This window comes from Suricata suricatta, chromosome 4 (genome assembly GCF_006229205.1).
Source record: "Suricata suricatta isolate VVHF042 chromosome 4, meerkat_22Aug2017_6uvM2_HiC, whole genome shotgun sequence".
Taxonomy (NCBI): domain Eukaryota; kingdom Metazoa; phylum Chordata; class Mammalia; order Carnivora; family Herpestidae; genus Suricata; species Suricata suricatta.
The window spans coordinates 104,920,473-104,936,433 of NC_043703.1; the positions used below are offsets into that span (position 1 = coordinate 104,920,473).

Consider the following 15,961-nt stretch of genomic DNA (forward strand, 5'->3'; position numbering starts at 1 on the left):
GCTTCGGTCTGTAGCAAGGTCGCTATTAATGGGATGACAGCAAGGTATCTGACCACCGCTGATGAGTGGTTATTATAATCACAATATTAGTCTTCTCCTCCTCTTTAAGAATACAAATTTAGGGTGACTGCAGCTTCCCTCTAGGCAGAGGGTTTTCTTCTCTTCCTGCCTGGGGAGCACTTAGTAAAACAAATAGAAGCACTTATCATTATTCTTCTTATTAAATAAACCTAGTAAACATTTGGACTAGCCTTGTGGATTTAAGACAGATGTTTCAACTGCAGAGAGCTGGAAAATGCAGAGAGGGAATGGAGAGTAGAAGGGAAAACCAAAAGGAGAGAGGAGAGAGGAAAGTGGGTGCCAGAGAAGGCAGACCCAGCAGGGCTGAAAGAACTGCAAAGGCCTTCCGTGCAAGGCAGCAAGCAGACTGCTGTGCTGTGGTCAGCTGCTCAACACCAGGAGCTCCTGCTGGTCTGGAGTGAGTGTCCAGAGCTCACCGCACAGCCTGCTGCCCTGGGATTTGAGACTCTGGGATTTGTTGTGGGGCTTTTATGCCTATGGACTTGAGAAGATGACCCTCTTTGCCCAGGATCGGAAGAGACCAACCCTTCCCCCTGAGAGTCCTCAAGACTTTTCCCATCACTACCCATGAAAGTAAATCAAATCACAACCGAGCTGCCTCACATTCTTGGCTAGCTCAGAGACAAACATGCAATCCCAGACCCAGAGGGCAGGACACATGAACTGGGTTGTCAAGAGGTAGGCATGGGGTCAAAGCTGGGGGAAAGCTTCTGTCCTAGAGCTAAGTAAAGGAAGAACTGGTTTAAAAGTGGTAGACTCCCTCTGAAGAGATGCCAAGACTCTGCCCTGGGACTGTCCCCTGTGGAGGAGGGGATGATGCTCATGAGATGGGAATCCTTGGATGGGAGCCATTTTGTTACTGCTAAGAACTCGTCTGGAAAAGCTATCTGTCACTAATGGCCTGTTGAACAGGGAAATTTCCTGCCTGTCAGTGATCCCTCAATCACCAGAGATGGAGCTCTGAAAACACAGGGCATCACACTCAAAGTGGTCTCTTAGGAAAACCAGGTAAAATCACTGGTGTTGCTTATTAAAATGTAGATACCTACTAAATCAGAATCTCTGTGGGCGCTACCAAATAATCTGCATTTGAACAAGCTCCCCGGATAATTCTCACCCATGCCAACAACCAGGAATCATTGTCCTTCTAGCTTAGAAAGCTGGAAGACCTGATGTCCTTCTCATAAGCAGCTCACTATTGACTTCCCTCAGTTTACGGGAAGGAAAGGGAAGCCTCCCATAAAATAATCAAGACCTTTCCTTCAATGAACATTTCTCACAAGAGGTTCTCTTACATACTATGTTACACATTCCGTATCACAGACATAAAGGGGGAGAAACCTTTTCTTTTAATTGTTTGCCATTCCATGGAAAGGCACGTAGGAAAGCAAGAGGCTGTGGTGTGTTGTGCTGTGATTCAAGCACCACACAGAGCTTGGTCCTCCCATCTGTTATAATCCCAATTGATCCCTCATATCAGCCGGTGGGCTAGGGGTCATGACTCCTGTTTTATAGTCCTGTTCTATGTCTTGCCACATATTCCTCCAAACCAAGCAAGGCTGGCTTCTGTAGAGTTCTGCAACCACTACAATATCATTAAGGAAGGCCCAGAGAATCGCTACCGATTCAGAGAGAATAATCCTGTGCCTTCCCCCAGCACTTCCTCCTCAAAAATCACCCCACGTCTCCCAGGCTTGGGTTCTACTGCCCCTGCTGGCAGGCCTCTCTCCTTCCCTCCAACATTCCAGGCTAAAAGGTTCCCACCAAAGGACATGTTGTGACCCACACACAGCCCCGATCTCTGGGGGTGGAGGAGAGACCCTGGGAAAGAAGGTCATAACTGTACCTGAGTCACTGCCACATGGAACACAGCAAGACAAACACAGCCTGTCCAGTCACGTCTACCCAGGCTTTGAAGCTGGCATTTCCAGAATGTGTGTCATGCTGTTTTCAACCAGGTGGGCCTAGATGTCTTGGCTGCATGTCTCAACATGAGCCCCACCTCCAGCCCCACAAGGATGCCTGCTCCTTGCCAGAGCGCAAACAGAGTCGAATACTTCCATATCTCAGAAACAACTGGGCCTGGGCCCAGGGCTCTGGTGACCAAAGATGGTTATGGGTCAGCTGAGGAGATGAGAACCAGGCTAGGAAGCTCCACTCTGGTCAAAAGGAAACCTGAACTGGAGGCGCGCTCCCTCCCTCTGCTCCTTCCCCCCCCCCATTGTCTTCATCTGCAAAATGGGCATCAATTGTTGCCTTGGTCTGGGTACCCCCAAAAGCAGACCCTGAGAGAAGGATTTGGGCTCAAATATTTTATTTGAAACACAAGTGAGGGAGAGAAGGAAACAGAACGAAGATGGGAGAAGAGCCAGGACATGAGCAGGTTATCCTGGTAGGCAGTGAGGCTCCATCCCCTGAGGACCTTCTCAGGACGCATGTCTAACACACCTCAGAAACGTCTCACTCAAGGGTGGAGACGCTGAGGACTGCTCCTGGGGGCATTAAGACCCCTAGACTTCTAGGCTGCCTTGCATGTGGGCAGAGCAAGCTACCACACAGAAGCAGAAAAATCCCTCTTGTGGGGAAACTGAGAAACTGGGGGGCTTGAGGTAAGAAAGTAATGGTGGGTTCAGGGACATGGTTGGGACAGCAAAGACATCTGCGATACTTACCATCCCCATAAAGTGAATTAAATCAGACAATGTATAAAACACATGGCACCGTGGCAAACAGACACGTGTAATGAAAAGCATTTATTATTATTATTACTATTGCTATTATTAACTTTGGGATTCACATCACAATTCACAGACTCTCCTTAAGCAGAATGGGAACATGAGTGCCTCCATCCTGCCTAGACTGAAACCGCCAAGTCCTCAGGCCCAACACCTGGTCAGGCTGCAGTGTGAGGGGTCATAGGGCACACAGCCATACAGGACCCCCTCAGAGGGAGGACGGCCTGGCCCAGCACACTCTCTCCACAGAGCATGGCTGAGAATCACCCTGCCTGCTTTGTGACGGCATCCTAACCAGGGCAGGAGCCTCTACTAAATTCCTTCGTGACCTCTTGGCATTAATGTCCTCAAACGTCCAGGGAATCCTCTATTTATCGTCTACTGTTTAAGTTCTGTGACTAAAATGTTCCCCCCAAACAATGCAGAAGAGTCTTTTAGGGTTCACGTGGAACATGTGGGCACTAACCACACACTAAACTTGTGGCTGAACCATAGACAATGTCTGTGGCTACCCTGAATGACCTTCATTTAGGAAGAATAGAACCAGAACAGGCATCAGTGGAGAGCCAATTCTCATACTTTGTAGATTAGAAAAATTGACAACAATAACAGTGACCTATCCAAGATTATTTAGACAGTCCTGATTTTGTTCATTCATTCACTCAGTAGACACTAATAGACTACCCACTATATGTCAGGGAGTTTTCCAGGTGTTAGAAACACAGCAGGAAACAAGACAGACAAGTTCCTCTCTTGTTATTGTGCCCACAGTCTCTTGCAGAAGACAGACAGTAAACAAATAAAGAGTATATTTCAGATACTTTCTGCTATGAAGAAACTAAAACAGACCAAAGAGGCAGCAAGTGATAGCATGAGAGGGGGTCCTATTTTAGGAAGAGTTGTCAGGAAAAGCTTGTGTAGAGAGTATGGTGTGCAAGCAGGCCCATGGACTAGAAAGAATGAGCCATGCAAAGATCTGGAGGTGAGAAAACACCAAGTGTGAGGACCCTGAGACACGAGGGCCCTGGTGTGCCAGAGAAATGGTACAGGCCAGCCTGGCTATGGTGTGATGGGCAGGGGCTGGGCTCTGTGATGTCAGAAGTGGCAGGATCCACTCAGGATGAAGGCCAACCACAAAGGTTCCCACATGGGGGGCCAGTTCATTTCATGGTGGCCCTATGAGAGGATCCTCATCCAATTGTCTCTCTTTGTCTCTGGGACATAAGAACCGAGAATCTCAGCACAAAACAGGGAAGAGGTGGCATTCTGAATGGAGAGGAGGTTTAAAAGAGTATCTTGAAGAGAAGGCAAGTACACTCACAAAGGGAATGTGGTAGGGGCACCTGGGTGGCTTGGTCAGTTAAGTGTCCAACTTTGGCTCAGGTCATCATCTCACATTCATGAGTTAGAGCCCTGCGTCGAGCCTATGCTAACAGCTCAGAGCCTGAAGCCTGCTTGGATTCTGTGTCTCCTTCTCTCTCTGCTCCTTCTCCATTCATGCTCTATCTCTGTCTCTCTCTCTCTCAAAAATAAACATTAAAATAAATAAAAATAAAATAAAAAATAAAACAACAAAGGAAATGTGATAAAATCGCAATACTGAGAGTTATAGTTATAAATGTAAAGTCAGCATGTTTGTGTCACATTTAGCTACTTGGGTACATGGATCCAGGGTAGGCAGAGGGCTGGGGATTTGGCCGGAGAATGCACTGGAGTGGGAGTAGGTAAGAGGGTACCACCCATACAAGGATATGTGTCTGTATCAACAACCATGAGTCCAGGCCTAAGGTGGGCAAAGAACAGGTGGAAGAATCCATGGACTGAAGGTTCCTCTAGGACTGAACAGTACTGGAGAGCGGGTCCTGGAAATCTAGGGCAGAGTGTTCAGAAAGGCAAGGCTTGAAATCAAGATTTTAGCAAAGGAACAGGTAAAGGTACTGATGATGACTAGGGTGTAACCAAGAAAAGAGATGGCACCTATTAAAAGGCATGTTTTAAACAGTAAGCAGTGGCCAGATCTGTGAGGGGTACGGTGGGATATTATGGAAGCCTTAGACAGAGCCTCTGCCCACAGGAATACAAAGTGCTCTTGGCAAGACAGTCCCATAAGCAGGTAACAATTGAACAATGTGGAATCTTAACTTTATATAAGGGTAAGAGTTTAGCAGATTTCATGAATATGTTTACTGTAGCACATGTAATATTACATATGCCAGTTTGCTCTCCTTACTTTATAAATAAGGACATTGAGGTTCCAAAAGAAACCAAGGCACTTGCCCAGAGCCCAACAGTTGAAGTGAGGCAAAACTAAAACCCCTGCTTCTGGCCTCTGATTCCAGGTCCAGCTCTCTTTCAACTAAACTACAACATTTGACACAGTATCACCAGATTATAGTCTCTGAGGTCAGACTGCTTGGGTTCAAACCCAGCCCCCCTCTCACCCTACTAGCTAGATGACCTTGAACAAATGACTTATTCTCACTGTGCCTCAGATTTCTCGCCTCTAAATGGGAGATAACATAGTACCTGTCTCTTAGGGTGATGTGACAAATGAATACAAGAAAGCTTGAAAAGGGCTAAAAACCTTGCCTGGTATACATTAAGTGCTCAATAATTATCAGATGTTACTATAATGTAGTGAAAAGATTTATGATGTCTGCTACAAGCACAGTTATCTCTCCACTCTCAGACGAGCTCCCATAGAATTGGAAGCAACGCCCCCTGCCCTCCCCATGCCTGTTAGAGGCTTCATGGATGACTGGGGACGTGAGCTGCTGTTGAAGGGCAACCCGGGACTCTCAGAATTTGATTCAAGGAAGGGTGCAGGGAGAGTTCATCATATCGGGTGACAGCATGAATAAGAGAGAACCTGGAAGAGTATGGTGAGGACATATTCATGATACAGTGAGGAAACCAGGAATTCAATAAAGGGTGGGTCCTGAAAGGCCCTGGGACTGGGGAGAACCTCATCCAAGGATGGGAACTCTCTCTGACTTCCCTCCTATTTCAGATGCTTCCCAGAAAAACAGAAAGTAATTCTGCCTGTCCTCCCCATTCTCTGTTCTGCTTCTCTTTTGGTGCCCTCTGTAGAGCAGAGAGTCATTCCACATAAACACTGAGCCCCAAAGAATCCATCTGAAATGGTCTCCTAGTGAACCGAGTCCATCGGAAGTTACAGAAGCATCAAGGCGACTCGGGCAGGAGCTGCTCGGCTCAAGTTGAATTGACATCCATTTTAATGCCCTGTGTATTCCCCATCCCCCAGATTGAGAGATGAAGAAAAATAGGGTGTGAAAATAATGTTGGATTCAACTTCAATGAGAATAAGAAGATTCTGAATGATAGCAGACACTCTGTACTTAACTGACCCTATTATGAGCAGCTATTGAAGAATTTTCAGGATAATGAGCTATCTCATCTTCCATATAACAAGCTGTGGGCGGACTGCTCAGACATTATAGCCTTAAAAAAAACACAGCTCTCAATGGCCCCCATAATAAAAAAAAAAAATCACATTGAGAATGGGGCTACTTCTTGAACCAGGTTCTCTGCCACCAGGGCTCTGAGGTTTGAGAAAGGCACAGCCAGGGTTCGTGTGTGCCCTACGAGCCACACCTTCCCCATCCTGTCTGCTCTGGAGCTGCTCGGCTCTTGACATTTGCCACCTAGGCAAAATTTGCCTTCAACCATCCTACCCTTTTTAGTAATCTCCATCCCGCCAGCAAGTAACCCATCTGAACAATGTCCTCCTCAGAACTGAGCCCAAAATGGCCATCCTTGATGTAATATTTATGTATTTATTCACAGAAAACCATTTATGGAGCATATTTTATGTGTTCAGCATTGACTGAGACAAATATAGTTCCTGCCCTCCCAAAGATCGCATGGAAGACAGATGTGAAATCCACAATCCCAGTAAGACACGGTAAGTCAGGACAGTACAGGATGAACCAGCAGTCCCCAGGACAGAGGGACCTAACCCCTCCTGCTGGGGCTGAGGGACAGGTCTGGAGGCATCTATGCTCAAATATGTGATACTCAGCTTATGTGCGCACATACATAGTCTGAACACATACATCATCCCTGCAAATCATAAGCCCTATATTTCAGGGCCTCATGAAGGCTCCTAAGAAAAGAACCTGCTAAACAGCTAAATGAACAGGCAGCACCAGGATGAAGCCCCTTTTTTTCACATCTATCAGTATATTGCTGTGCAAATTTCTGTAAAATAATCAAATAGATAATATGACTATCTCCTAGTCTTACTCTCCTCCTGTGAATGAAGGAACCCAGAGAGGTGACCCTCTTGTACAATAACATTCTATAAATCCACAACAGTTGAGGGCTTGGGAGACATAGTTAATACCCTTGCCTGGGCCACCACCTCCACCAAGCCCTTCTCAACCCTCAAAGCCCCTCCTAACTAGTCCTCTGTAAACAAAGTTCTCACCTTTACTCTTGAAATGACTGTTTCGTTGCTCATTCGTTCAGCAGAATGTTACTGGGACCTATTTTATAAGAGGGTCTGTGGAGGACACAAAACAGCATGAGCCGTGGGTCCTGCCCTCGAGTTGCTTATGCTTGATCGGAGGAAGGTAATTTGGCCAAGTTATGATTGTATGTAAAGGACAAAAACCCACAAAGAGTGGACCCCAAATCCATGCCAGTGTTGTATCAGAGATCAGTGTGACTATTTTCTGCCTGTCTGATACCCCTACACTCTACTGAATCCATCAACTTTCAGAGAGCACTTCTGTTTCTCAGGTACCCCCAGGAATGCCTGTACCCAAGTAGAAAAGAAAATATACTCCTAGCCAGGGTTTCTCAACTTGGGCACTTGGTATTTCAAACCAGATAATTCTTTTCTGTGGGGGCTGTCCTGTGCAAGGTAGGGTGTTTAGTGGCATCCCTGACCTTCCCTCACTAGATGTCAATAGAAACCCCTCCCAATCAAACACCGCCTCCAGATATGCCAAATGTCCCCTGGAGGACAAAATCACCTCCATACACAAAGAGACAACAAAACTTTCTAAAAAGTCAGGAAAGACTATTTTAGATACAAGAATGAAAACCTCCTAAAGTCACTGAGGAGTTTGGTGTTTTGAAAAGTTCCTCCCCACTGCACTCAAGCTGCCCCCGTCTCCCTTAAAGCGAAAGCATTTAAACTGCCCAGTTATATCCTGAATTCAGAATGGCCATTGAAGGCAGGTAGAAAGTAATGTCTGCACTCGAACATAAAAGTTTTTTTTTTTCTGACTAGAAAATAACTTTGTCTCCGTGACTTCCAAAAGTCACCCAGTCAGCCTGCATGGTGACTGAGAACCAGTGTTGGCCGGCCAGAAAGGCATCAGTAACCAACCAAGTTATTCCCACCCATTACCCCAGTCCACCGGGCGATGCTCGTCAGAGGAGAAATCATTAGGGAACCAGGGGGAGGTAGGAGGTCTAAGAAACCACCTTGGACATTTGTCCATAAAGCACTTTCACCAATGACTTAAAAAAAAAAAAGTTTTGGGAGTGGGGATTAAGAAAATATGTGACCATAACAACTAAGAAACCATAGCAAAGGAAATAGATTTTCTTTAAGACTGAAGAAACTTCCCTCTGCTACCAGCATTCCCTTCTATTTTCATTATTTCTTTCCTTTAATACCTCTTATATTATCTGAAACAATTAGATTTACAAATAAACACATGTAACTCATAAAACGCAATATAACAATATTTATAGATCCCTATTCAATTCAAAACTGAGAACCTACGCTTAACCTACACCCACTTGCACATATATCTCTCCTCGCCTTTGCCCATCATCCTTTCCTCCTCCAGACACAAGTGCAGTCCTAATTTTTACTGCTTTTTTAAAGTGTGGTTTTACCACAAATGTGTGTAAGCCGACGCTTCCTGTGTTTGTTCTTGAGAACAAAAAACATGGTATCCTACTAAAGGTGGTTTTCCAAAACTAATTTTTTAGTTCAATATTTTGCAAGATTTATCCATGTTATGAGATAATATATTTCACTGTATAACATAGTATATTTATCCATTTTCTTGATTGGCATTCAAGTAATGTCCATACATTTTTCTAGGCTGAGAAGGGCAGCTATGAAGGTTCATAAATATGTGCAAGAGTTTTTCTAGAAGTGGGTTTGCTAGGCCATATGGTGGGCAAATATTCACCTTAGGAGACAGTACCAAATTACTTTGCAAAGATATTGTACCAATAGCAATATACCAAAAAAATTGTATTGATTCACATCTCTCAAACTTGATTTTGTTCAATTTCTTAAATTCTTCTAATTTATAATGGAAATTCATATACTTTTAATCTTTCTCCCAAATTTCTTCCCAGATCATCTACTACCCCATCTCACCAGTATGCTTCCAGTTTTAAGAAGTAAAAAAAAAAAAAAAAAAAAAAAAAATCAAACCATAGCCCCTGTCCCCAAGAGGAAAGGAAAGAGTATCATCATGCAAATCAGAACAATTAGAGAATGATGCCAAATACAGAGTCCAAGAAAAAATTAAAAGAATTCAAGAATAGGCAAACCTGAGCAATAGAACCAATTTTCACCTATTAAATCATTATTAATTTTTTTACTATGACAACATTGAAGGTATCAAGACAAATGCATTCTCACACATGGCAACTGGTGGGAATATAAACTGGTAGAGTCACTCTGTTGGACAAGTTGACAAAATTTTTCAAATGCATTAAAATTTTTGAAATCTCCTTGATTCAGCTATTCTACTTATAGAAACTTATTCTACCGAAATAATCAAAAAAGTTCACAAAGATTTAGACACAGTGCTATATAGTAAATATGGGTCAAAAACAAAAATTGGAGTTTACCAAACACCCAACACTGAGGAGATTGGCTAAATGACATTTGTCATAGCTACACAGTAGACACTAGGTGAACAGTAAGAGCGACACTGTAGATATTTACTGATGTTAAAAGATATTCAAAGTATGTTCTCAGGCAAAACAAACAAAAGACAAGGGGCACCTGGGTGGCACAGTTGGTTAAGCATCTGACCCTTGAGCTCCGCTCAGGTGATGATCTCACAGTCCCTGAGTTCAAGCCCCACATCAGGCTCTGTGCTGACAGTGAAGAGCCTGCTTGGGATTCTGTCTCCCTTTCTCCCTGCCTTTCCCCATCATGTGCTCTCTCTCTCTCTCTCAAAATAAATAAACAAACATATAAAAAATTTAAAACCCACACAAAAAATAGTTTACAGTGAAATGTGACTTCAAATTTGCAAAAAGGAAAAATGTGTGGTGTACATGCATAGAAAAAATCAACAATTTTTAAATAATCAGATGCTATAAAGCTTGATGTTTTCTGAAATCAGAAAGGGTAGAAGTGAAATAAGAGGATTATATCAGGAATGGCTGCATGAAGGGGTGATACCTTGAGGGTGTAGCTTTTCAAGATAAACAAAGTACCATGGGGTTTCTCTTTCCAAGGAATGCGTAGTAATAACATGAAGGTCTTCAAATGACCACATCCCACCTTCCCATCAATCTCCGCATCACTGGGAAAGCAAGGATCCAGCCTACAAAAAGGGTGTTCATCTCTTTAACAGCCTGTTTGAGAGTCACCAAGACCACACCAACTCTTATCTGTTCTCCTGCACTGCCCACTGGAACATGTAAACGAAGTCAGCTGGTCAACAACCAACCTGAGTCTTTCAACACATGGGCGCCAATCTGAATTATCCAAATCATGCCATCACATATAAAAGCCAAAATTGCCTTCAGTGGCCACTTACTTTGTTTTTGTGTTCAATAAAGGAGGTTTGGTGTAGATTTGTTTTCCCTTGACTGGTTATAAATAAAGTGCCTTTGTCTCTATCAATATGAATAGCAACTATCATAGCCCAAATACATTATAATTTTATAATCAAAACTTGTATTTAACACATTGTCTGAAAAGAAATGAAATTTAGCTTGGGAAGTTTGCTGAGGTAGAAGGCAGAGGGGTCCAAAGGAAGGGAAGGGGATTCTTCAATCGATGGCCTCAAATTCTTTCAGAAAGTGGCACCAAACAGTCTATGAGATAGATATTAAGACAACAAAGTCACGGAGCAGGGATGTTATGTATTTACTCAAACCATATACCTCAGTGAGTTAGGTTTCCTCCTGCAAAAACTATATACAGACTTTCAATTTTGAAAGCCCTAAATGAGTATAGATAGTCTAACATCTTGATTTCTAGAAAGAAACCATCCTTGAGGAGCAGAGACCCCTAAGACTCTACTCTTTAAAAGAAACACATTAAATAGAAAGAGACAGATAGCTAGACAGATGCTTCTGCTAGAATTTTCTGCAACAGGAGGTAAGTCTCCACTTCTAATGCAGAGCCCAATGGAGTTGCGCCCCCTTTACACAGTGACCAGTCAGTGAAACCAGATTCTTGTTTTCAGTGACCATGATAGCCACATGACCAAGAGGCAATCGCCTCTGTTTACCAGGTTAAATGAGTATTCTGCAGACTCTGATTCCACATTCCTCCAATGGAAACAAATGTGATCAGCATCATTAATCAGAAAAGTATCATCTACCTACCCCTCTACATGGGAGGGAGGTGCTCCCTGCCACCCCGGAGTGGGGTTCCCCGGCACAGCAGCAGCGTCTCTGCAGCCACGGAGGATGTGGAGAGACCCTCGCTGTACCAGAGTTTGATTTCTAATCGGTTCTATTCTGTGAAGGAAAATAACCATTTGTACATACCGATGAATTACATTAAAATTCACCATCGAAGTCTCACTTGATAATAACAAGGACACTGCAAGAGTCTCTACAAACACACCAGACTTCAAATTAAAGGGTGAGTTTATTGTTGTTAGGGAAAGCATGGATCTCTTTGCATTAGGACTTGGTGAACAATAAATATATTTCCCGGAGAGGTCTCCTAAGCTGATATGCATTCAAGGTATTATCTTTGCTCTGACTGTATGTGCTTCTGGGTGAAAAAATTCTAATTGCACTCCCATTCAAAAATCAACCGTGGGAATAAGGAATCATGCTCATTTTATGCACAGCTGCCCGAAGGCCTTATCCTTAAAACAAATTACAGCACCTCCTATGCGACACACACTCTGAAGCTAATTCTAACCCTACAGCAAAACTCCAAAATTAAACTTTAATCTGTGATCTAAACAATTTGGTGGTTGTGATCAATCTTGGTATTTTTATAAAATGCCAAGGTAATTGTTAGAGCAGAGGAGGACAGAGTTGTCCAACAGCACATTCTGGTAGAGGCTCCCGGGGCAGACGCTGGGTGAGAAGACCTGGGGAGGAGACAGGCCTCTGTCAGAGCCAGAGATGAAAAGAGGAAGACGGGGGAGGGCAGGAAGACACCCGGAGGGAGGAAAGGGCTGAAGGAGGGTGGGAGGGAAGAGAGAGAAGGAAGAAAGGAAACTTGGTGTGTATCAGCCCTGCCTCCCCTTGTCAAAGGCTCAAGCAGGCTGCCACTCCATTAAGGCAATCACTTTCGCCCTATTAGCCATATTAGAATTAAATTTGGTCCCTTGAAACTGTATACCAAGGAGCCAGTGAGGTCAAAGCAAATTTGACATGATCTCTCCAAAAGCAAAAAGGGGCCAGATGACACATTCCAGGGCACAGAGAAGCCCACCTGGGAAATGTGCCCAGAGAAGAGAGTTCAAAGAGCTTCCAGCGGAAGGTCTGCCTTTCCCCAACTGGCTGCAGAGCCTCTGTGTCCTACAGCAACCTGCTCAGCAGCTCTGATAAGTCAGACAGAATTCATGGGAGATTACCACACAGCTCCTGCCAAGCTGTGCTGCAGCGCGGGTAATAGATATGTTCCAGCACTAAATCCTAAAAGGCCCTGCTACATCTGTCAAGCATGCCCTGGAAAAGCACCCTCAGTTCAGATGTTATCACTGCTCTGCCTGCATCAGAAGATTTAGTGTCCACCCTGGAGGTTGCTTTTGCTGCACAGTTTTCAGGGGCAAAACAACAAGGGAGAAAGATGAGAGAAAAAAGGCAAATTATTCTTGCTTAAAGCAAAAGAAATAAAGTGATGTGCTTGCAGACTAGTTCAGCTCCTCGCCCTGCATCCAGAAGGTCCCAAATCCCACATTAAGGAGGTACTGATGTTCTAAGCTGATTAGCTAGGACGGTTAGAGTCCCTGGACTGTGACATCATGTAGATGATCTTCTATAGAGCGCCTCTTTCCCAAGGAAAGCTAAACAACAAACCCAGCAGGGATCCATAGGCAAGAGACAGAAGATGCAAGCTTTTGATAATTAACTTTAAAACAGGTTCGAGAAAAAGCTGTTGTGATATAAAATGAACTTTTCGGAGCATGTGCTTAAGAAAAGGGAAAAAAAAACCTTTAAACCCCTCCAAACAGTTGTACTTCCCACTAACCATGTTTCCAGATGCAGCTTCTGTTTGTTCAAAATGTATTTTAAGCACTACTTTGGACATTTTGTTCATTATGAGCAAAGAAGGGTGTTACATTTATATGTATTTTTAAAATGTAGAAAAAAAATATATATCTATACACACTCTCTGTGTTTTAGGCACAGGAAGTCCACATATTAACTGCCTGTTTTATCCTATAACAAATCTAAGAGAAAGGCAGGGGAGTCCTAACCTGACCCACCATCTTGGTTTTCTGGAAACTGCTCACACTCATGACCCAGGATGAGCTCCCAGAGATCCCAGTAGCTGAGGTGTCTATGGGTCCAAAGAGGTATGGATCGTGGGGCATCTAGTGGCACTGCAGTTGTAGACTCCTGTGGTACCTGCCCATTTATGGAGGTGGACGAACTTCCTGAGGGGCCGAGCTGACCTAGAAGAGGACACTGGATGGATATCTGGACCCTGAATCAGGAGAGAGAAACCAAGGAACCACATCTATGAGCATCATGCTTAGCTAAAAATATTAAAAACTTCTTGAGAAAAAAAATGGGTTGTTTTCTCAAAAATACCATATGACATGTTTATGTGAACCATGTCCCTACTCCCAAAAACAAATTCAGGAGACAACCAGGAATTGATCACAGGATCCCAGCTTCTGGGCTCAGAAAAACTAAAAGGAGTCTTGTGTTTAAAGGGAATTCCCAGAGCTGGCAGTGCTAAGTGTTTTACATGAATTGTCTTCTTTATTGTTCTCAACAGCCCCGACAGCAAGTAACATTACTCTCCCTGTTCAGGAGAAATCTGAGGCTCAGGGAGGTGAAGCCATTTGCTCAGAATCACAGAGCTCATCACTGCTCTATTACTTGAAGTCATCCACCAGCTCTAGGAAAACATGAAGACCTTGATCAGATTTTTTTAGTTGTTGTAATGGATTGATATTTATTTCTGAGCTGGATGTCCGGAGTACTTGCTGAACACTGGGAAGCACATTTTGTCAAGAAGTTGTTTACAAGAGCCCATGAAACCCACCCATGAACAGGACGCATTGGTCTTTCCAGGAGAGCAACTCTCCTTGAACCCCTGACGGCCCCACCATCCAACGAGAAACAGCAGAAGGTAAAAGCTGCTTCAAATCAATGACGAAGCGTCACCTCCCCCGGGCTTCCTCACTCACACTTTCTAGACACCATCAGCAAGGTGTGGCTCATGCATGAGCACTGACCTCAGGTGTCATTGTAGGAGAGCACTGGTTTGGGGTGTTTATGATCAGAGTTCAATTAGCCTAAGGGGAAATTAAACAATTGGCTAGCATCTCACTGATTAGCAATTATTTTCCCAGAAAGTTGGTGTGGGCTGCTGAACCCCAAATCCCCATGGCCTCTTACTGAGTTTGTGTAAAAAAGCTCCCATCCCCCCTGTGTGTCCCCCAACAAGCTGCAGCTCCACTGACAAACATTCCAGCCTTAGGTTCTCATCTTTGTACTCTCTGGCACCCTAAATCAAATCCAGTTTTCCATGTACTATGGTCACTGAATCATCATTCAGCTCCTTCTTCAAACCCACCGTCCACAAGAGATAAACTGGTAGGCTCGTCCCAGAAGAGAAGACACATCTGAACAAGCATCTCCATGCTCTCACCCTGTATAACCCCAGACACATGTTGCTAAAGAGCCACAGGGCTGTGAAAGCCAGTTCCCCTCCCAGTTCCATGGATCTGAGCCACATGAGACTGAACCCAGGTGGCTGGCCCCGGCCCTCTAGGTCATGACTCTGGTAGTTACAGATCTGGTGTGAATCCCACCTCTGCTGCTTACAACTTAGGCAAGTTCATTCATTCTGAATGTTAGTGTCCTCATCTGTAAAATGGAATAATACAAGTACCCATCTCAGAAGGTTGTAATGAGGATGAAGTTGGACACTACGTAGAAATCACCCAGCACACAATGTCTGATACAGAATAAGAGATTGAAAAATGGCACTTGGTATTGTTACTCAGATTATATTGCAGTATATCATCACAGGCTCATTAACACTAACCTGCTAACTTAGCTGAAGACTTTTTCTTTTTTGTCAACTGGATGACTATAAGAAAGACTTTCAGAACTAGTTAACACCTAAACTGATCAATAGGCAGCTAAAAATTACTACCTTCTCGACCTCATAATTAGGTCTCTCTTTTCTGCATATCTTTAGAACATCTGTGGCACCGGCCTCTTATACCTTACAGCCTTGCACTGCTATTGGACTTCCTCACATATAGGCTTCTAATAAGACAACACCTCTTTGAATGCGACGGCACGGTTTTAAATTTGTGGGCATCTCCCTCAGTATCCGGCACAGTGTCTGGTACTTGCCGGCCACTCAATAAATATCAAAGGATGCAAATATAAATGAAGACCTCAACTTCCTGCCTTAATTGGGCCACATGACTGGTTTCTCCAAGTGTAAGAATTCCTACTGAAAGGAACCAAGGAGGTAAATCCATTGGGCACCAAACTGTCTCATTGACTTGTTTTATGGCTCTTAAACTAGACATGGGCCTTGATTAGAGGAAATCCTATTTTATAAGCCACAAACACCAACATTCAGCACAGATTTGGGCACCTAAGTAATCCACTATATTCATGATTGAACGATTAATTTTACTTCAGAGAGAAATTCAAGATTCTAGGGCCTTAAAAGATGATTCTTTCCTCTCCAGCATCCCCACTGGGGTAACGAAAACATGCTCTGAAGCCTGGGCCAT

The 15,961-nt window shown here is 43.9% G+C and overlaps 1 long non-coding RNA gene across 1 annotated transcript; it reads left to right on the forward strand.

Moving 5' to 3' along the window:
- Positions 1 to 6,627: 6,627 nt before the first annotated feature.
- Positions 6,628 to 10,626, forward strand: LOC115289005. The gene is made up of 2 exons (XR_003907329.1): positions 6,628 to 6,741; positions 10,287 to 10,626. It is a non-coding gene; the product is annotated as an uncharacterized LOC115289005 (long non-coding RNA).
- Positions 10,627 to 15,961: the final 5,335 nt, after the last annotated feature.